The sequence below is a fragment of the Leucoraja erinacea genome, chromosome 20, assembly GCF_028641065.1.
Source record: "Leucoraja erinacea ecotype New England chromosome 20, Leri_hhj_1, whole genome shotgun sequence".
NCBI lineage: Eukaryota > Metazoa > Chordata > Chondrichthyes > Rajiformes > Rajidae > Leucoraja > Leucoraja erinaceus.
In genome coordinates, this window is record NC_073396.1 from 13,289,798 (window position 1) to 13,312,129 (window position 22,332).

General features: G+C 40.1%; 1 protein-coding gene across 9 annotated transcripts in view; it reads right to left on the reverse strand.

Moving 5' to 3' along the window:
• LOC129706808 (trinucleotide repeat-containing gene 6A protein-like) overlaps positions 1 to 22,332 on the reverse strand; it is an 88,921-nt gene that overhangs the window by 65,510 nt on the left and 1,079 nt on the right. The window lies entirely within an intron of this gene.

The window sequence follows — 22,332 nt, forward strand, 5'->3', positions numbered from 1 at the left end:
GCGTTCTCATCCCCCTATTATACACCTTATACACTTATGACTGCAGCCAAATACCAATACACACATCCCTGTATACATTGATGGCGTTGAATTAGAGATAGGCGAACGCTTCAAATTCTTAGGAATAAATATCACCAGCAATTTGCCCTGGACCAACCACATCAAAGCCAAGGCCAAGAACACACCAATGTCTCTACTTCCTTAGAAGGATGAGGAAGTTTTGCATGTTCCCACAACCCTCAGCAACTTTTACAGAAACCATTTTATCGGGATGCATCATAGCATGGTTTGGGAACAGCTCCATCCAAGACTACAGTTGCAGACATAACCCAAACGCTCACGCAAACCAACCTCCCTTCCATTGACTCCATCAATACAATTCTGGGCAATCGACATGATTAAGCACCATTTTCACCTCGGTCATTCCTTCTTCTCTCCTATCAATTAAGTGGAACAGAAGTTTAAAAACGCTGATTCAGGGACAGTTTCTTCCCAACTGTTACCAGGCAACAGAACTATCCTCTCACCAACTAGAACGTGGTATCGACCTTCCATCTACCTTATTTAAGACTTTTGACCTATCTTTAATCGGCCATTATCTTGCACTAAGTGTTGTACCTTTTATCTGTACACTGTGGACAGCTTGATTGCAATCATGTACAGTCTTTTCTTTGACTGGATAGCATGCAACAAAAGCCTCTCATTGTACCTCAGTACATGTGACAATAAAACACAAAACTAAACAGGTCCTCCCCAGAGCATGCCACGGTAAATTATCTAACAAAATACACCAAGCAGGGAGGAATCCTACGATAGAAATCAGCTTTACAATGGAAGTAGTACTTGCCAAAATCATTCTTCAGAGGATCAGAACTTTGACAGCATACGTGCAATCTTACCTGGGGTCTACTCACAACGACAAAATAAGGGTGGGGTTGCAACAAAAATGTCAGAAATGGTTAATAATGATCAGGCTGCTTTTTCCAGATGTTGTTAATGGTACTGCACTCAGCCAAGCTAGTGGAACCTTTTCCACAATTTTCCTGCCTTGTACTATGTAGTATTACAGATGGTTTGGGCCAATATTACAACCTTGAGTCAGATTTTGTGCTAATTATGACAATATTTGGGTATAACTAAATTTCTAATCCAAAGAAAAAATGAAGCTCGATGTCCCAGGACGTACTGTATTGCTAATTGCCAATGTAATGATCCAAACCCATTTGATATAACTCAAGCTGTGCCAACTGTGAAAGGCTTTTTTTTTTTGGAAAAATGTCGATGGAGTAATATATTCCATCATTGTCTTTCATTTCAATACAATGGCAAAATTCAATCAGGTACAGTTGGTTGCAAACAAGTAGAGTATGCCTGCATTCTTTACAATTTAAGAGAATGGAAGAACATCTTTGGTAACAATTCAAGGGAGGATTCTCTGCCTGAGCTGTTTAAGATGAAGAAGCAGAATAAGGTGTAAGCCATTTCAAGTGTTTTTTTTCACTCAGTGCTGCAAAACTTTGGAGTTCTATAACTGAGGCTCAGTAGATCCGTTCATTCAAAGGCTGTCATAACACATCTACAGCAGACGCCAACTTCCTGGTCCTACAGTCATCTCTGGAACACCTAAATAACAAGATAGATCAGCCATGATTGAATGGTGGAGTAGACCCGATGGGCCAAATGGCCTAATCTGGCCCTGAGAATTCATGAACCTGCACACATATAATTAGTTAAATATTATGCTTTAGACTTGGATTTACATAACTTCTTTACTGAAGCAAAGACCAATGGCAGTCAGGAAGAATGGATGCACGTTGCCTTTACTGAAGCAAAGACCAATGGCAGTCAGGAAGAATGGATGCACGTTGCCATGGTCAACTAACTCTAAGGTGCAGATCTATGAATCCGAATGATCCGTTATCTAGATGTTACATCTTCCGAGTTGTGAAGACCCATAGAATTCAGTACTCAAATCTTCCAGTTTCAAATTGAAGACAATTGGCATGGTGAACTGAGGAAAATCGATTAACTAGTTACACTAGAGTTAGCAGATAAAGCTAGAATGAATTAACTGCAAGGTAACTGGAGTGCGGAGTTGTTGATTCAGCATACATTGTCCTAGATTTTTATCCTCATTCAAACCAAGCCAACTGAATAAAACAGCCAAAACTTATGAATAGCACACAAAGAGTTAGTGGGGTGGTTTTATCCAAGAGTAATCTTGCTACAATCGTGCACACCAAATAGCTTGTATGCCTAGAATTGGTATCTGGGTCATGTACTTTGCTCAAGCTTGTTCAGTGCATATTAGACTAGATGTCTCAACCTTTTTACTAAATCCATGCATTAGAGTGCAAGGCCGTTACCAAATCTCAAAGAAATAAAATGGTTTAAAACATACATTTTCTGTAGTTTCGCAGAAAGGTTAACTTGGAGCAAACAGATGAGCAAAGGCAGGTGACATCAAATGTCAGCATCTACATAGAAAAATTGTATAGAAACTTGTAGAGTATGCAGCATAGAAACAGGCTATTCATCCCAAACAGTCTATGTTAAGGGCCTGTCCCACTTGCCGATTTTTTCGGCGACTGCAGGCGTCAATGACTGATCAGGGTCACTGAAAGATTTCGAACATTTCAAAATCCAGCGGCGACAAAAAATGTTGCGACACTTGAGGAAACGCCGCGCGTCAATACGTCATCACGCCGCGACTTTTTCGGTGACCCGATACGTCAGTCAATGATGCGGCAATTGCCAAAAAAATCACCAAGTGGAACAGGCCCATATGTGCCTATGCGCCGTTCAAGCTTCTCCCTGCCTTCCACATCAGTACAACCCTCTGATAACTGCATTGGAAGTACTCCAATATTTCACATATGGATACAAGGAACTGCAGATGCTGATTTACAAAACAAGACAAAGCATACTGGTTATGGCATTAAAGGTGTAACTCATCAGCATTTTCTGTCCATAGTTCTGTCAATCATTAATGCAATAAATGGTCATTGTGACCCTAGATTTTTGTTGTAAAGGTACAGGCTGTACCCAATTTTATGATCTCTAAGCGAGCATGCTTCTGCCGATGTTCTTTATAGATTTTTGTTTGGGTTCTCTAGCAGGGATAGATGTCATTTTAAGACTTTGGTTTATAAATGTCAGCATAGGAGCACAATTACTGCAGGATTTCCAACTCGCGTCCTTCGAAACAAATTAAGGGAAACTGTCTTTGAATGAATCGCTGGAAACCGATCTTAATGGTGGAGAAATTTGATCAAAGATAGCTATGATTATGCAAACAGGACTGACAAGCAGGCTTCTGGAATTTCCATCTACATAACTACTGACTGGTGATGTAAACAATTTCAACCTATTGTTCTAATAAACAATCAAATTGGGTGGCTTTACTAATTGTCTTTTTTCCTAACACACTCCTTCACTCCTTTCTTCAAAAGTTTAAATGGATAATCATTTGTGAACAGGAAAATCTTGTAAAAATCAGGTGAACATGTTATCCCTCAACAATTACACGTTACACGATTTGAAAATAAACAGCTTGTGAACTCCCCATGCATTATAAAGTTACATAGGGTTTTTAAAAAAACATACAAATCCTAAAAAACAAGGAGATGGAGCTTTGATTGAGCAGTGATAATATTGCACTCTCTCTATGCTGTAGCATGGTTAACCAGCCCATTGGTAAACTGGTAACAATTTGTCAGTCAACTACACTTGCCTGAAATAGTATATAATCTTCATGTTCAATTACACCAGCTATATCAAAACACACTGGTAATGCACCACATGAAAAGAAAACTGTAGCTGACAATGCCAGCTCTCAAACTCAGCTCACTAAGGGAAAGGGAAGAAAATATTGGATTTAAATGAGTACCCAAAGGAAATTTAAAAAAGAGCTAAAGAAATCTCAAAACGCCAAAATATTTCCAGGAGAAAATTTAAAGCTTGAGTAAACCTATAGAAATAAATCCTTAAACTTCAGCTATCACAAAAGCAGCTGTCCAACATAACTGACTTGCATTAAAAAACTGCTGGAAGATTCATTGCCTCATTCTTATACCATGATCAAGACAGCGCTCCAGATTATGTTTTCTTTATACAAAGACAACATTGCTCATAATCATCTTCAGCCGGCACACTATAATAGTGTAATGACCATTTAAATTAATTGACGACTATTTAATGGTTGGAGCAATATAATCCCTAACAAACCATGGTCCTGATAATGAGTTTACTGTCAGAGGATTGCAATATTTCACCAAGCATCTCATCCAATAGTGTTCAGCACAGTTTAAGAATTCAGAAATCACCACCATTCAAAACAGAGTGGAGGATAGTAGAAACAGAAAAGTCAAGCATGGTGGGGGAAACGACATAAAACACAAAAACAAACCGCAGCGACTATGCCCAACATGACGCCAAATTAAACTCATCCCTTCTGCCTCTTGGAATCAATATACCTCCATTCCATAACCCAAAAGCTTCTAAAGTTGCTCTATATATTTATTATTAGGAGTTCCACTCTCATCGAAAAGGTATGCCTTGAAAAAAGGTTCAGACCTTCTAAGGATCTATGCTTCTCATAATATAAGCTTCTATGTTTATAAGCTCCTCTCAGCGTTCAAAGTTCCAAGGAAAACAATCCGTTTGTCCAACATCGCCTTATAGCTAATAGCCTCTAATCCAAGCAGCATCCTGGTAAACATAATTTGCTCCCTATCTTAAGCTCTCACATCCTTCCTACAATGGGATAACCAGAACTGCAGAAATATGGCTTAACCAAAGTTTTATTAAACTACAATATGATTTCCTGAGTCTTATATTCAATGGCTAATGAAGGCAAGCAAGCAAACCCTACAAATACTTTATCATTACGTGTTCCCACGTTCAGGGAACTATAGACTTAGACCACAAGGTCCATCTGTACAAAGTTATTAAGAGTCCTGTCATTACTGTAGACTTACATTCGACCTCCCAAAGGGCAATACTTCATATTTGCTCAGATTAAACTCATTCTGCCATTTTCCCACCCCTGTAACCCATCAATATTTTCTTCAATGTAGATTGTTTTTATAAATGACAGAAAGGGCTATAAAACCGAGTCATTGCTACGCCAGAACACCTCAGTTTCACACAATATCTCTAATAAGTGGCATTGACATCCTGTACCGCCTCCCGCATCCTCCCCAACACCATTACCCTGCCGAACTCACAGGCCCTGCGCTAGCCCCCCCCCTTCTCATCAGTATTATTTATAGTTTATATAATTTATAGTTAAGCTCTTATTCACCAGAATATAGCACTTGTCAATGTTTTGCACCTTAACAACTATCTGTATATATGTATATGCCTATGTACACACACCAATATATCCTCATTTGCATATATTGTCTTAATCAGCACTTTACTACCTTGCACTCTGGTTAGATGCAAAACTGCATTTCGTTGTACTTGTACTATGTGCAATGACAAGTTGAATCTGAAACATCTAAAAAAAAAATCTAAAAACATTCAAATCCCGGGAGAAAAATCTTAGCGTCTCATGCCCGAGTTGTCAATCAGTATATGGCATATTTTTCCAGAGATCAGTTCCCAAAGTGCAATTCAAGAGCAGTATACTGTAGTAACAGATATTGGTTCTCATATAAAGTATCCAAAAAGGGTTTAGCTTGCCATTTGTGAACCCTAGTTGAACCTATTAGGGTACAGATACACAACAAATTTTCCAGCACCATTGGGTCCAGAACCTTGCTGAGCTATTTGTTTTGCCGGATCAACAGCGGTCACATAATAATAATTGAACAATACACCTCTGACCCATTAATTATACCCTTCCTGTGTCTCTAATGGACTATGGATTGCTAGAAACCTAAATAAAACAAATATTAAAACGCACGAAACATCACGGTTGCGTTGTTTCAACAGTTCTTCCTTGTCTTGTATCACGCAATGCCATCTGTCACAGGAATTTCAAGAGAGCTCTTGTAATTTTGTCTAGATTAAACCTTGGTTAGAAACGATTGTAGAACAGATAAAACCTGGAAACTGAAGCGATAAAAACACTAAACAACTTTTGATAATTGTAAAGCAGTCAGTTCATGGTAACGATTTATGCTAAGATAACAGAAGTCACAGGAACACATCATTTGCTATATTAACATATGCAAAGCTCTTCCTCCAAGAAAGCCCCTCAGGGTCCAGAATAATTTGCTTCCATTCTATCTATGGATTCTGATATTGTTGATGTCGTTAATCTGGAACCCACAGACTGACACAGCTAACTATTTTGATACAACCCCTCTGCCATTTTCATTGAACTTTTTCCATTCTCCTGAAGATACCGGAGGTTCAGAGTACATCGGAGATACTTCTTCACCATTTAGATTAGTCATGGGTCATTGATTCCCACAAGTTGGTGAGGAGGTTACATTCTTCCCTTGGTCCTTTCCCCCCCACCCCCATCCCCTCCCAAGGCAGCTTTGAGAAACCCTTGAAGTGTTTCCTCTGTTCTCATGGTTACTAGCAATAATGGAGCTTGTAGAATTCCATTACACTAGTCTGTTGAAGGGAATGCAAATGTTACGATCCATCTATCGGAGCCAGCCGAATGCGATTTGACCTTCAGTGCTGGGGATCCTGGCCTGATGAGCGGATGTTGACATTGCTTTGCTTACTTTGTCAATGGATTTGGCCTGTAGGATTACAGAAATCTCACCAACAGCAGCAACGATCTAATGAGCCTTTGTGAAACACTGGCTTCATATGGTTCGAAAAGCATGTCAGTCATTTAAGATAAAGAATATTTTGTCTACGCTCAGTTTTATACAGCCAATAAAGTAGAAGGGTACAAATCACAGCTTTCCAATCAGTTCATTTCAATATGCATTGATATCTTGCACAGTTTAATCTTTTCATGTATCAACTGATCTGGTCTACTGTGTTTATATTTTTATGAAGCAAGCTATGAATTAGTTTAGAACATTTAACAGGCATCCTCTTTCAATTGTTCTCCTGCTGTTCACTCATATGTGATGAAGGAAAATGGCACAATCACAATGTTATCAGTGCAATTCTACATAAATGTCAACTATTGTACAACTCCCTACACAACGGCATATCACAATTTAAGATATCACAAAGGCGATTGATATACTCCAAAATCCCAGCTCACTCCCCGCCCTTCTATGGCTTACAATACACAACATATTTAACACATTAAACAAATGGAATGCTGGAAGAACAGACCAAGCCTAATTTTCAATCCAGTATATCTTTTGTTTGAATCTCTCAGGGCATTACTACAGTTCCCACATTTGGGTTTAGTCCCCCTAGAGAAATGATTTAAAGTATGAATGAATGCACAACATCATTGGCTCATCCATCTAAGACTAACCAATAGGAATGGAGGGCAGATTCAGGCTTTGATGTGGTGCCCCAAGCAAATGACTGGTCAAGCAATATGCCATCAATGCACAAACAACACTAACCAACAATCCCATGTAGCTATATCCAGGTCAAGAGTACAATCAATGAAAAAACTGGTAAACAATGACACAAAAGTTATTAACTCTGCTAGTAATATAAAGAGCATGATCAAATGAGCTTATGATTTACAAAATATACCACATTATTGAAAATGTGGCTTTTTCATGCTCATTATCTATAATTTCCTGTAATATACATTGAACTGACATAATCGAAACTTGGAGAAATCCTAGCTTGGATCAAAATTAGTGTCAAAATACCAAAAAATATTGCAGAACTACCTGACTGCATCATCTCATGCAAGTGCTCAAACCCCCAACAATTGAATATTTTACTTTACAATCTCAGCTGGATTAAAATTGATGGTATTAAAACACACATTAAAAGTGAAATGTTTCAGGATTAGCAATCCTGCACAAGAATGAAACACAAATGCAGGTGACACAATTTTACATTATTGTATAATAAATTTGCATTTCTTAATTAATCATTGCACAATAACTCCAACTGATCAATAATGCATCAATTTTTGCCAATGCACTCGGCCATTGCTTTCTCACCATCAGGAATGCCCATTTATGAGCACTGAGCTTGCAGACAGAGCTATGCTGCTGCAAGCAAGGATTTCATTGTTCAGTTTTCGGTACATATGACAATTAAACACACTTGGCTATCGCTCCATCCCTGATCTCCTAGCTGATCATCTAGCTGTGCTTCTTCCTTCTGCCCACAGAGACTGAAGAGCACAGCATCTGCGAAGAGAACTATAAAGTGCTCATCAGTGAAGCAGAGGAATGGTTGTACAACCATTTCAAAGTCCAGGTATGACTACCTGAAGTCTACCAATAGCTAAAAGAAAATTTCAAGTCGGAGTCACAGGTGAATACTTAACAGCTATAGGCAAATAGCAATGAGATGAAGCCTTCTCTGCATGCTTTTAAAGAAAGATCAATGACACATCTGCACAAGCCCTCACAACCCCCAATGACCCAGTGATCTCAATCTCTGCAGTCTGAGATTCCCACCTGCATCAAAAGGCATCTATCTTCCACAATATCTAGCACAAAAAGAGACTGCAACCTGCCTCTAGATGTCTAGTAGAACATGGATCAATTGGAATAAAGATTTTCAAGAGTTTAATTATGCTGTGAATCAACCCCCGCCTCTGAAATTAGTTAGATTTATCTCTTGGTGCTAAAGGAATCATAGGATATGGGGAAAAAGCAGGATCGGGGTACTGATTTTAGATGATCAGCCATGATCATATTGAATGGTGGTTCTGGCTCTTCGTGCCGAATGGCCTACTCCTGCACCTATTTTCCATGTTTCTACGAAATGATCTGGATCTGCTTCAATTTGTCTATCACAACAGATGCTACCGGAAGGGTCTAAACCTGAAAGGTCTCTATCTATGTTCTCCAGAGACGTGCCTGACATGCCGAATTACTCTAGATGTCAGCGTACAAAAAGAGACATAAAGTGCTGGAGCAACCGTCTTTCTGAATGGACTGCAAATGTACTGGACCATTGAATAGTTAACAGGAGGAGGCAGCATGAAGATAATTATCCCCTTTCTCAGTGTTGGCAGCGTCCAGCACAAGTGCTAAAGGCAAGGTTAAAGTATTTGCCATCTGCTCAAGACAGACAGGAGAACCAGTTGATCTATCTCGATTTCTTCCTGAGAGTCCCTTCATCATAGCAATTAGTCTTCAGCCCACTTTGATGTACTCCATATGATATCAAGAAATGACTAAGTGCACTTGATACAGAAACAGCTTTGGGACCAGGCAGCAGCAATTCTAAATGCCTATGCTTTGGAACTTGCTGTGCATCATGCTAAATTGTTCCACTATAGCTTCAACAATGGCATGCATCTGATATGGAAAATTACCCTGGTGTCATAAAAAACACAAATCAAATTTTGTGTAATTACCACCCAGTCTCTCTCAATAATCAGCCAAAAGATACAAGGTATCACTAACAGTGCTATCAGAAGCACTGACTCACTAATAATGTTTAGCAGCATGTAGATTGGGTTTTACAAGGACTATTCTCCTAGACCTTAGACGAGATGGACCAAAGAGCCTAATTCTATAAGCAAGGCGAGAATAACTGCCATTTGACAGGGTTAAGAAAAAACTGAAATTAATGTTGTCAAGGTGAGAACACTCCAAGCAAACCAAGTTAGTTTGCTGGACTTCCTCAGTTCACTATCGCAGACTATTAATGTTAGTTGCTTCATTAATGATCTTTTTTAATCTTAGCTGATGATTGAACAATGTTCAATTCCACTTGAAGCTCTTCCTGAAATGAAGCAATTCATGCCTGCATTCAGCAACTAAGCAACCTGATAAGTACCAGATAATATTTGCAGAACAAACATGCAAAAGATCATCTCCAAGACATTCAATTGTATTACCACATCATCAATATCCTGGGATCATTGATCATACTGCAGTGGACCAGCTGTATAAATACCATGGCTTCAAAAGTAGGTCAACCTGAAATGCCACCTGTCCATTCCTTCCCCAGATGTTGTCTGACCTGTGGAGTTCATCCAGCACATTGTTTTGCAGAAAAAAGCCAGTGACTGGCCGCTGAGCCCGCTATAAATAATATAGCTCTTGGATATAGATTAGTTTGCTACTTCATGTGGCGGAGAACTAATATCTTCCCAAAACACCACTATGAGTCAAAATCACTTCCTTTATTTGGCAGTATTCCAGACATGGATATGAACTGGATAACTGCCATGCCTCACCAAACATCAAAAGCCAAATTTAACCCATTTCCTTTACATTTTATGAAACTTTCTCTGCTTTGTTTGTACACCATAGCAACAATCACTGCATAAACCAGCCATCTGGAAATCATAATAATACACCAGTGAACAAAACAAAGTGCACAATATTGGCCAACAGTTAATAACATACGACAACTAGATTATTCTCCGTACATCCCACTAGAAACAAAACTCAGTACTTATGTAGATGGCAGTTTGTATTGGTTGATTGAAACAAATAGCACGTTACAAAACGGACCAAATACAGAAGTTAGCTACCCCATACAGTTGGTAAAGCATTACCAAATATGCGGATGTACAGTCTCAAACAAACAGATGGTAAAACTGTACACGCAGAATCGCAATTAATCCACAACTAACTCCTGATCTCCAATCAGATGCAGGATACTATGGCAATACTATTTTGGTTAGATCCATATATCTGGAATAAACTTCTAATAAAATGGCAACCATGAAACTAACACATTGATGTCTCTTAAAGGAGGAAATAGCATCTTAACTAGTGCATGCGGATCCATAGGTTTTTAAAAAGATCTCAGAAAATTACTCAGTTTTCATAGCAATAGGCTGCCACAACTTTCAAGGACAATGATAAATGCTATTTCCAGACGGTTTTGTCAAGAATGAAATTGTCGTATGTACTGACAAAAGAACAATTATATTCTTACATGCAGCAGTTTAACAGGCTTGCAACGCAATACACAGAGATAAAATAAGTACAAAAATTCAACAAAATTAACAACTACAAACCAGTTAGCCATAATACTGCAAAAACTAAAGTCCATAGTGCAACCAAAGACGGTCCTTAGAAGATCATAACTAGTGCAGTTAGTGTTGTGTAGTGTTCAAGATAGTTACTGGGAAGAAGCTATTCTTGAACCTGAAAACTGACCACCAGTTCCTGTACTGTATCAAAGTAGCCTTCTAAAGCCACTACAGGTGCACAACCTTTTATCCGAAAGCCTTGGGACCAGACACTTTTCGTAATTCAGAGTTTTTCGGCTTTCGGAATGGAAGATTTTTAGCGTAGATTTTAACGGCTGGCGCAGTGGTAGAGTGCTCGGCTCATATCCGCAAGGTCGCGAGTTTGCGCCTCGATCCAGCAGTTACTCGACCGCGAGTTTGAGTCTTCAATGTAGTTTTTTTCTTGCAGAATAGGAGAGAATAGGGAGGGTTGGGCTGGGATCATTCTCTGAGAGATGATCTTAGTGCGGGAGACAGGTGTAGGAGAGGTGTACTGACTGTGTGGGCAGAACTTTGGAAGTGATTCCCCACCATTCTCAAAAGCCGCTGTGTCTCCCTGTCCCTCCAACTCCAGAGGAATCCGCTCCCCGATGGGCCACTACGGCGACAAGTGGCAGTTCGCCCACAGCCCGAGCTGCGCCCCCTCATCCGCAACCCGGGTTCCTCTGGAGTTGGAGCGGGGCTGGGCTAGAGTTGTTCCTGGCTGTGAGTCTCTGGGATCTCCGTGCTTGCAGTGGGCCTGGGGGTCGGTGTCCCGATGAGGGGGTGCAGCTCGGGCTATGGGCGTACTGCCACTTGTCGCTGTAGCGGCCCACCGGGGAGCGGCTTCTGGTGGTCCTGATGTCTCTCAGCTCCTGTCCAGGGGGATGGTCAGAGACATCAGGACCAACAAGAACCCGCTCCCCGATGCGCCGCTACAGCGACATGTGGCAGTTCGCCCACAGCCCGAGCTGCGCCCCCTCATCCGCAACCCAGGTTCCTCTGGAGTTGGAGCGGGGCTGGGCTAGAGTTGCTGCTGGCTGTGAGTCTCTGGGATCTCCGTGCTTGCAGTCGGTGTCCCGTTGGTCCCGACGTCTCCGGCCACCCCCCTGGAATGGAGCTGAGACTGGGAACTGTACCGCCCTTGCCCCCTCCCTCTGCAACTGCAAACAACCCCACAGTTCCCAGTCTCAGCTCCTGTACAGGGGGGTGGCCGGAGACGTCACAGCCCGAGCTGCGCCCCCTCATCCGCAACCCCAAGACCAAGACGTACCTTGCACACCATCAGCTTCTGTCCCTACGGGGAGCGTGTTCCTCTGGAGTTGGAACGGGGCTGGGCTGCTGCTGGCTGTGGGTCTCTGGGATCTCCGTGCTTGCAGTGGGCCTGGGGGTCGGTATCCCGTTGGTCCTGACGTCTCTGGTGACTGGCACTGACCTGCTGGCAACTCCGACGTGAAGACAGTGCAAAGCCCCCGCGCCAGTGCAATGGGCGGGGAGCTGGAGAGGGGAGGGAAGGGGTCACACACATGGCCAGGAAGCAGAGGGGTGTAGGTGGGGTGAAACTGAAGGGAGCGACAATCTGCTGCTGCCTGCCCGCTGAGTTTAAAAAGTTCCCACGCAAGACTCACGATACACTGTGTATCGTTAGTCTACCGTGGGAACTTTTTAACTCAGCGGGCAGGCAGCAGCAGATTGTCAATTATTAACCCTCCCGCACAATATACCCTCACCTTCTCATTTATGAATGGGGATTTAGTTCCCCTTTCTTCGAGGACCGACCGGAGGTTCCGCTGTCACCTCTGCGGGCCACCCTCGGTGAACGTCTTCAAGGACCTTTCTTCAAGGACTGAAAAAATGTCCGCTATTCGGAGCTTTTCGTTATTTGGAACTTCGGATAAAAGGTTGTGCACCTGTACAACTAAAGGTCTCCAACAAAAGGTCATCCCTCCAGTATACTGCTTGAAAATTTCCGATCAGATCCTATTTTTTAACAATATTGCAGGGAATGACTTAAAAGGCTGGTGCTCATCAATAACATGATCAAACATCTCTCGTTTACTCGTGGCTAGCCTCGAGATAACTGTTATTTCCTAGTTATAGAATTAATTATTGGCTGCAACAGTAGCCAATTAGGGATGGATAAGAAACAAGGACCTCAAATATGATACCTAAATCAAATGAATGAGTTTCAAAATGCTTCTTCAAAATTTCCCCTTCTTGAGAATGTATTGAGAAGGGACCACAAAGATTTGAAGTTCAGCATAAGTAGAACCATAGGTACAAAGATACAAATATTCTAAATCTCTCAATTAAATCAAATCCAAAACTTTTGCAGTGCTTCTACATCAGCTTATTTCAGATATATTTATGAACAGTTACCAATGTGATTGGCTTCAATAACCCTCTCTCTCAAATCGTAAACAAATCTTACAGGAAACTGGATACTCTCAAATTAAACAAGGGCATGAAATGCACAAGAATACCACCACCTTTTTCATCACTGGAAATGTCATGGTAACAGTATTGTGAGAGTACTTTCAATGAAACTCCAGCATAAGGAATGCAAGATAAATTCTAGCCTTGCCAGTGACACCCAAATCTCCAAACAACACAAGATTATTTTTGTCCTCAAAGCTTAATAGAAGATGAAATTCAGCATTCAAAAATGCTGTTGGAAACCAGCAACATATACACCATTAATGTTCTATTACTAATCTGCGTCTATAAAAATACATTGGTAGATCATAACGGCAGTCTGGATTAGTCATTTTTAGGTCCATTAAAAGCTGCCAGGTAGGTGTACCAAAGTTTCCTTCAAAAAATTCACAAACATGCAGTATTAATAACAATTAAATTCATTCTTGATATTGAAATTTACTTCAATGCAGTTGGCCTGTCATTTCACCATTCAGGTTCTTACTCAGCAGATTGAACGTTCCCCTAGGAGCAAGTATACTTTACATTCAGTTAAATCACTTCAACCAGAACAGCGACTAGAACATTGCAATACTGAGAATAGATTTCAGTGTAATGTAGGGTAATCACAGCAAGTTTTTTGGCTGATGTCAAAAAAGAGAGAAGCTCGGTGTTAGCCAATGACTTCAGGGTTTCTGCTTTCACTGTTTGTGAAACATCCAGCACAATCTCAGCCATGGGGTCTTGTGCAGCTTTTCACTTGAGCATCAGACCAAAGAAAGGACAATTCCCAAAGGGTCACTGCTGTTGCAGGTTAATAATGACCAGATTCTATTGCAGTTTCATTATCTGACCGATATTCTTGACTTTAAGATTACCAAGCCAAGGAGATCAATTGGACTAAATTTCTAGTACAAAAGACTAAGAAATTGTGAAGTGAAAGCCAATTAATTTTCCCTATCCTGCAATACCATAGCTATTCAATTGCTTGTCGAGACGCTCATTAAATATTGTGGAAATGCCTGCATCCCACACCTTTTTGTTTAGGTGTGTTGCAGATTGCAACCATTCTCTGGGTGAAAAGAAATTCCACAGTGGCTGTCTAAATCTCATACAGCTGATCTTAAATTTATGCCCTCTGGTCTGAGACAAAAGGGAAAAGTTCATTTTAATTTCCCATATCTATATCCCTCATAATTTTATGTACATCTATTAGGTCCCCCTTTGCCCTTTCTGCTCCAAGGAAAATAAATCCAGGCTTTCTGTTCTCTTCTCATAACTGAAACATTCCATTCAGACATCAACATGGAAAATGGTCTACACTCTCTCCAGTACTAACACATCTTTCTTATAGTGCAGTGGCCTAACATAGAAATTAGGTGCAGGAGAAGGCCATTCAGCTCTTCGAGCCTGCACCGCCATTCAATATGATCATGGCTGATCATCCAACTCAGTATCCCGTACCTACCTTCTCTCTATACCCTCTGATCCCCTTAGCCACAAGGGCCATATCTAACTCCCTCTTAAATATAACCAATGAACTGGCCTCAACTACCCTCTGTGGCAGAGAGTTCCAGAAATTCACCACTCTGTGTGAAAAAAGTTTTTCTCATCTCGGTTTTAAAGGATTTCCCCCTTATCCTTACGCTGTGACCGCTTGTCCTGGACTTCCCCAACATCGGAAAAAATCTTCCTGCATCTAGCCTGCCCAACCCCTTAAGAATTTTGTACGTTTCTACAAGATCCCCTCTCAATCTCCTAAATTCTAGAGAGTATAAACCAAGTCTATCCAGTCTTTCTTCATAAGTCAGTCCTGACATCCCAGGAATCAGTCTGGTGAACCTTCTCTGCACTCCCTCTATGGCAATAATGTCCTTCCTCAGATTTGGAGACCAAAACTGTACGCAATACTCCAGGTGTGGTCTCACCAAGACCCTGTACAACTGCAATAGAACCTCCCTGCTCCTATACTCAAATCCTTTTGCTATGAAAGCTAACATACCTTTTGCTTTCTTCACTGCCTGCTGCACCTGCATGCCTACTTTCAATGACTGGTGTACCATGACACCCAGGTCTCGCTGCATCTCCCCTTTTCCTAATCGACCACCATTTAGATAATAGTCTGCTTTCCTGTTTTTGCCACCAAAATGGATAACCTCACATTTATACCAAAATGGATAACCTCACATTTACTGCAAATTGTACTCAAGCTATGGTTTCACAAATATTTTATAAAGTTACACCAAGACCATCCTACCTTTCTATTCTGTGCACCAGCTAACAAACAAGGCATTTTGCCTATATTTACCTGTGCTGCCAGCTTCAGGAACCTATGGACTTTGTAATTATTTATTCCATTGTTCCTCAATATTCCCTAGCAACCTCCTATATTATGTGCTATACCCTAATTAGACTCCCCAAAGCGTATCACCTCATACTTATCAGGATTGAATTTCTTCTGTCATTGCTCTACCCAATCTACCATTAGATCAACATCATACTACTCATCTCACTAATCAAACTTCAAACACCTTTTTACTCAAATGGCATATTGAAGACAATGCTGAGGATCATGATCGATGTTTGCATTCACAAAGAGCCATTAAGATACGAGAAGTGGTTCTCATTTCCCAAGGTTTTGCCATATACTATTGTCAGGGGGAAATATTGTATCGTAGTGGCCAGGTTGATAGAGGACCTTTTAGTCTTGCAGATGTTGAATGCAAGGCTCATTCTCTTATCTATTTCGTGAATGTGCACAGTGGCTTAAAGCTCAGTTCAAGCTAAAACAGTGGCAGCTCTAGTCATTTGGAGGTCGCAGAATAACTGACATTGACTTCCCTTATGCTGGACAGTCAAAATTATCTCTTTTAACTATGATGGGACTCATGATTGCAAGTTCCCAGTCTATTCTTCTCTTCCTCGAGTCAGACTAATTTGGATGGATTTGTGAATAATTATTTGAGGAATTTGAGCTCTAAAGGTAGCTTAGGTTCTTAGATTCAATTTCCTGTTATATAGCTTTGACATTCAAGATGCTTTTTCAGAAATTAATATGGAAATATGCTCTTTCAATTCTTAAGACAATTTGGCAATTAGATTTATTATGCAACGTTATTGAACAATATGCACCAACGTTGTACAAAAGTATCAAAAGACTTGGATACATAGACACAGTTCTGGAGATATTTATATTCTTAAATCAAATTTTCCCGTTTTCCAGCATTGTGGAGAATTTCTCCAAATCTACCCGTCACTTCCAGAAATTACAAATTACTTCCCAGCTACCTTTGAGTAAACTGCAGTGCAGGCCGAAACTTCAAAATATGCCTTTCCTTATTCAAGATTTAAATGGTTTGTTTTCTCTTTAACATTAGAAGATAAAGGACATTGTTTATTTAGTCTAAGCCATTGTTCTTAGAGAAATAAGGTAATAAGTTATTATATCATTCAGGACCTGCTGAACCTGAGTTGGAACTGTTTAAATACAGTTTACTCAGGTCCCCCACAAGCAAAATGGTTGCCAGGGGAAATCTTCAGGAGAGTTGAATGTGCAGATTTACATTCCAAGCATTACATTTGGCATCAGAGTTACAATGTGCACATCCCTCAAATCAGTGCTGCCAAAATACCTTTACATTGTTAAGACATTTTAAAAAGAAAAAAGTTAAGCCTAATTCATAAAAATGTTAGCTAGGACGATGGCACAATATTGTTGAATTGTTTTAGGTACTCCAATAAATTAGCTTTACTTGTATAACAAAAGCAGCATATGGCTAGCATTAATTGGGAAATTAATGCATGAGAAATAAACACCAAACATGAAAACTTCTGGCGCGTGGTGAATGTATTTCTCACAAAGTAACAGCAACGAGAGCCTTCACTCGTGCTAAATTCAAGCTAAACCGCAAATCACAATAAAAAGCATCATTCAATTACTGATTTCTGCCTGATAACGATCATCCTTTTTCTGGAATACCTTCACCATGACAGTTCTGGATTTATTGCAATTCTGGATGAGAACCATTAATAAACTAATTTCAGTCAAACACAAGTCTTACAGAATTTTCAAAACATATCACATACAGCTGCCTCCTACATCTGATGTAATTTAGTCTTTAAACAATGCATAAAATGTAGGTTAAGAGTAAAATGACAACACAGCTGAATCCAACACAAACCTGAAAAAGAACACTGCTCATAAAATGTCTATTATGAAAGCAAATTTTGCACATTTATTTCAAAATACCCCATCGCTGTCCTTCAAGAAACTTGACTGTTGTATTTGATAACTGTAATCATTTTCCAAACAAAGATTCTAGATCTGAAGAGCATTTGATATAACTAATATCAGAATCAGTTCAAATTCCAATTACCAAGGTATTAGTAAGGTTGTTCCTAAAATCCTGGAATGCACTGCCAGGGGTGGAAGTGGTGGGAAAATTAAATAAGAATATGCCTAAGAAGCTTTTAGATAAGCACATGGATATGCAGGGAATGGATCATGGATCATATGCAGGCAGAGGAAATTAACTTGGCATCATGTTTGACACAAACACTGTGGGTCAAAGAACCCGTTCCTGTGCTACACTGTTATATGCTGTACCAGATATAACAATATTTGTCAAATGTATGTTTAATAGACTGGAAACTTCAGCATAAAGACAAGGATCGAAATGTTCCTTCCAATAACGGGAACATCCTAATTTTTTTATGCAAAATTACACAAAACCTTAAATTGGCATATATGAAATGTTTCCGTCTTGATCCTGTGCCTGTGCACTGTGCTTAAACAGTTCCTAGGGTGCAGGTGAGTGGAATAAAATGATCAAGATCTTTGCTCCTCGTTGCTAACTGTAGATTGTTGGACTCAATAGGGTGTGGGGAAATCATAAAGGAAAGGAATTAAAATTGAAGATGTGTAGATTTAAGGCAATCAACAGGAGAAATAGAAGGGAAGAGGAGAAAGTACAACAAAGTCATTACATCAATAATGATGCAAGGTGAAGAAGCCTACTTCCATTCTTATTTCCCATGTTAAGTTCTATCCAATAACTTCATGATTTGACACCTGCAACCATTGACTTTTTAATGGGCATCTATGACAAGGCCAGCATTTATCATCTGTAGTTAATTCCACTCAAGGCCAGCGGCAGGTCATGTTAGGACTACCATATTATTAAACAAGAATCACTCGCGTCCCCAAAAGTCTGTTCTACTAAGACAAACAAGAAAACAGACAATAAGCCAAGAAAGTGGTTGGCGAATACAGTAATATTCAAAAATAATTTCCAATCCAGCATCAAAAGATTAGTCTCGAATTAGGAAATGAGCAAGTGACTCAATCTCTATTTCCTATCATTTTTTATCACTTAGTTCAATATCTGCTATAATCTGCAATCTGTGACAGTATACACAAACTCCCACGGCTAACTGATCAAACATAGGAAGCACTCGTCTCCTTCAAACTTAACCCTCTGCAGGGTCTCACTAATTTAGGAAGCATAGCTTAAGAAATAAGCATACAATTGATCCAACCATAAATGTAACTTTCTATTTAAACAGACTTATTTGCAATCTTTGCTATTCTTTGTTATACGATGGGATTCAAATCCATGTCATTGTTTCGGGCTTAACATTGTCCACTTCTGGACATCATTCTGAAACCAACAACCATGGGTCACACCCATGTTTATTACCACAATATCCTAACTGGCATTCCAAAACCCATCTGAACTTTGATTCAACTAAAGTTTTGTTGCTCAGAGCTGCAACTACAGGCACCCTTCAATGGCATATTGGCCCCTAGTTCCAAACTAAAATCTGAGTTCTTATCTACAAGTAGACATTGATACAGACGTCCTCACAACTGCAGGATACACAAAGCACATTTTAGCTGTCAAAAAGCAGTAATTATAAAGAAACTCTAACCAGGCAAAACACCAAGGTTCCAGGTGAGTGAGTTAACAGAACAAAATCTGACAACAAACAACCTAATATTAGGGTTGATGATGAAAATGTGGTCAAGGTTCTGAGGTGCCATACACAAGAATAGAAGTTGGCTTCAGCTTCAAAAAGACAAGCCACTCAAAGTAACAAATACTAGGCTGTGCAAAGAACTGTCATAATAACATCAATGGAGATAGGCAATAGATGCAGGTGTAGGCCATTCGGCCCTTCGAACCAGCACCGCCATTCAATGTGATCGTGTATGATCATCCCCAATCAGTACCCCGTTCATGCCTTTTCCCCATACCCCTGACTCCGCTATCTTTATGATGCATGACATTATAATGTACTAAACATGTTCAAAGTAACTGCAAATACTCATCAGGTCAGGCAGTATTTGAGGTTGGAAAGTTAATATTTTGAGTTGATGATTTATCCAGGTGTTTTGATATAGGTTAGCCTGAACCCTTAACTATTTGTCACTCCGCAGTTACTGCCTCAAAGTTATTTAAAAAGGGCTGCAGCCCTTAAAGGCTACCAAAATAAAAATTAAAACATCAAAAACAAAATTAGATGTTTAAGAAGGAACTGCAGATGCTTGAAAATCAAAGGTAGACAAAAATGCTGGAGAAACTCAGCGGGTGAGGCAGCATCTATGGAATGAAGGAAATATGCGATGTTTCGGGTCGAGACCGTTCTGAAGGGTCTCGACCCAAAACGTCGCCTATTTCCTTCACTCCATAGGTGCTGCCTCACCGGCTGAGTTTCTCCAGCATTTTTGTCTACCTCCAAAACAAAATTAGATCATTACTTAACCAGGCATCAACATACTTTAACAAACAAAGGTAACGGTCAAATTTGACAGTGTATTCAGCGGTCATCTCACTTTTCAATAAGCTATCACCCTGACAAGGCTAGATAATGAACTGCTTTTCTTGGTCAACACCTCTTCTATAAGCATAAATGCACCAAAACCTGTTGCTGTGCCAGTTTACTAACACAGCTTTAAATCATGTAAAATTCTCATTCATTCATGGCCTTACCACTTCAGACTTAGCTAAATATATGATACCCTTTCTTCCTGCTTAGGCTTCACATGCTCTCTTGGTTCTCTTACATTTCTCTACCCGATATGCCTCCATTAAATCATATCCTAAAGCTCACAAGATCAAAAGATACAAAAACTTACCATGAGCCAAATAAAGAAATTATCAAAACTTGACCAATTTGTAGGCTGACTAATTTGATTGACTGCAGCATTAAAGGTTGCTTCCACCAAAGACACAGCTTCTAGCATTCTCTGATGTTAATTTAGATTTCCACCAGCTTAGTTTTTTGCTTTTCAGTCATTTTCCTTTGGCAGAATGTAAACTTGCCTCTCCTTTGGGCAACATATAGCATCATGGTACACAGTATGTTAAACCCAGGTTAATATAATTGGGGAAAATGACAAGTTTGTTAAAACAGCAGTTCATAAATTACATGAGCAGAATTAGGCCATTCGGCCCGTCGAGTCTACTCTGTCATCTGATCTGTCTTTACCGTTCAACCCCCATTTTCAGGCCTCCCCCCCGTAATCTTTGACACCATTACTAAACAAGAACTTGTAGATTTCAACTTTAAAAATACCCGAAGACTTGGCCTCTACAGCCATCTTTGGCAATGAATCCCACAGATTCACACCCTGGTTAAAATAATTAATCCATGTCTTTCTATAGGCATGTCCTTTTATTCTGAGGCTGTGCTCTATAGTCCTAGACTCTCCCACAAGTGGAAACCCCCTCTCCACATCCGCTCAATCCAGGCCTATCACTATTTGGTAAGTTTCAATAAGGTTACCCCTCATCCTTCTAAACTCCAGCAAGTACTGACCCAGAGCCGTCAAACACTCATCATACACTAACCCAATCATCCCCAGGATCATTTTCATAAACCTCCACACATCCCTTCTCAGATATGGGATCTAAAACTGCTCAATACTGTTATGCCATCTGACCAGTGCCTTGTAAAGCCTCAGCATTACATACATACTTTTTATTCTAGTCCTCTCAAAATGAATACTAATGTTGCATTTGCCTTCCTTACTACAGATTCAACTTCCAAACTTATTGCACCTCCGACTTCGGAATCCTCTCCCCATTTAGCAAATAGTCTACGCTTTTATTCGTACTACCAAAGTGCATGACAGCACTTTGCTATGCTGCATTCCATCTGCCACTTCTTTGCCCACTCTCCCGACCTGTCCTTCTGCAGACTCCCTGCTTCCTCAACACCAACTGTCCCTTAAACTAGCTTTGTATCATCTGCAAACTTGGCCACATCATCCAAATCAATTAATATATAACGTGAAAAAGTAGCCGACCCAACATTGACTCCTGCGGAACACCTCAAGTCACCAGCAGCCAACCAGAAAAAGCCCTCCTTATACCCACTCTTTGCCTTCTGCCATTCAGCCAATCTTCTATCCATGCTAGTATCTTCCCTCTAATACCACAAGCTCGTCTTATTTAGTAGCCTCGTTTTTTTTCAAATCCAAATAAACAACATTCACATACGGTCCTTTGTCAATCCTGATATTTACTTCCCCAAAGATATGTCAGACAAGAAATCCTCTTCACAAAGCCAAAGCGTCTTCAGCCTATTTTAGCATGTGCTTTGAAGTACTCAGAAACCTCATTCTTAATAATGGACTCTAAAATGTTACCAACCACTGAAGTTAGGCTATCCTTGCCTATAGTTTCCCCTCTTTTGCCTCGCTCCCTTCTAGAACAGTGGAGTTACATTTGCAATTTTCCAGTCCTCTGGGACTCCTCCTAACTCTTGACAGGTCTCTACTAATGCCTCCACAATCTCCTAATATGCATGCTACCTTCAAGGAAGTGAGAAAGGCCAAAACAATTAAGACTTCACTATAGAAATTTTATCTATCTATTTTCAGATAT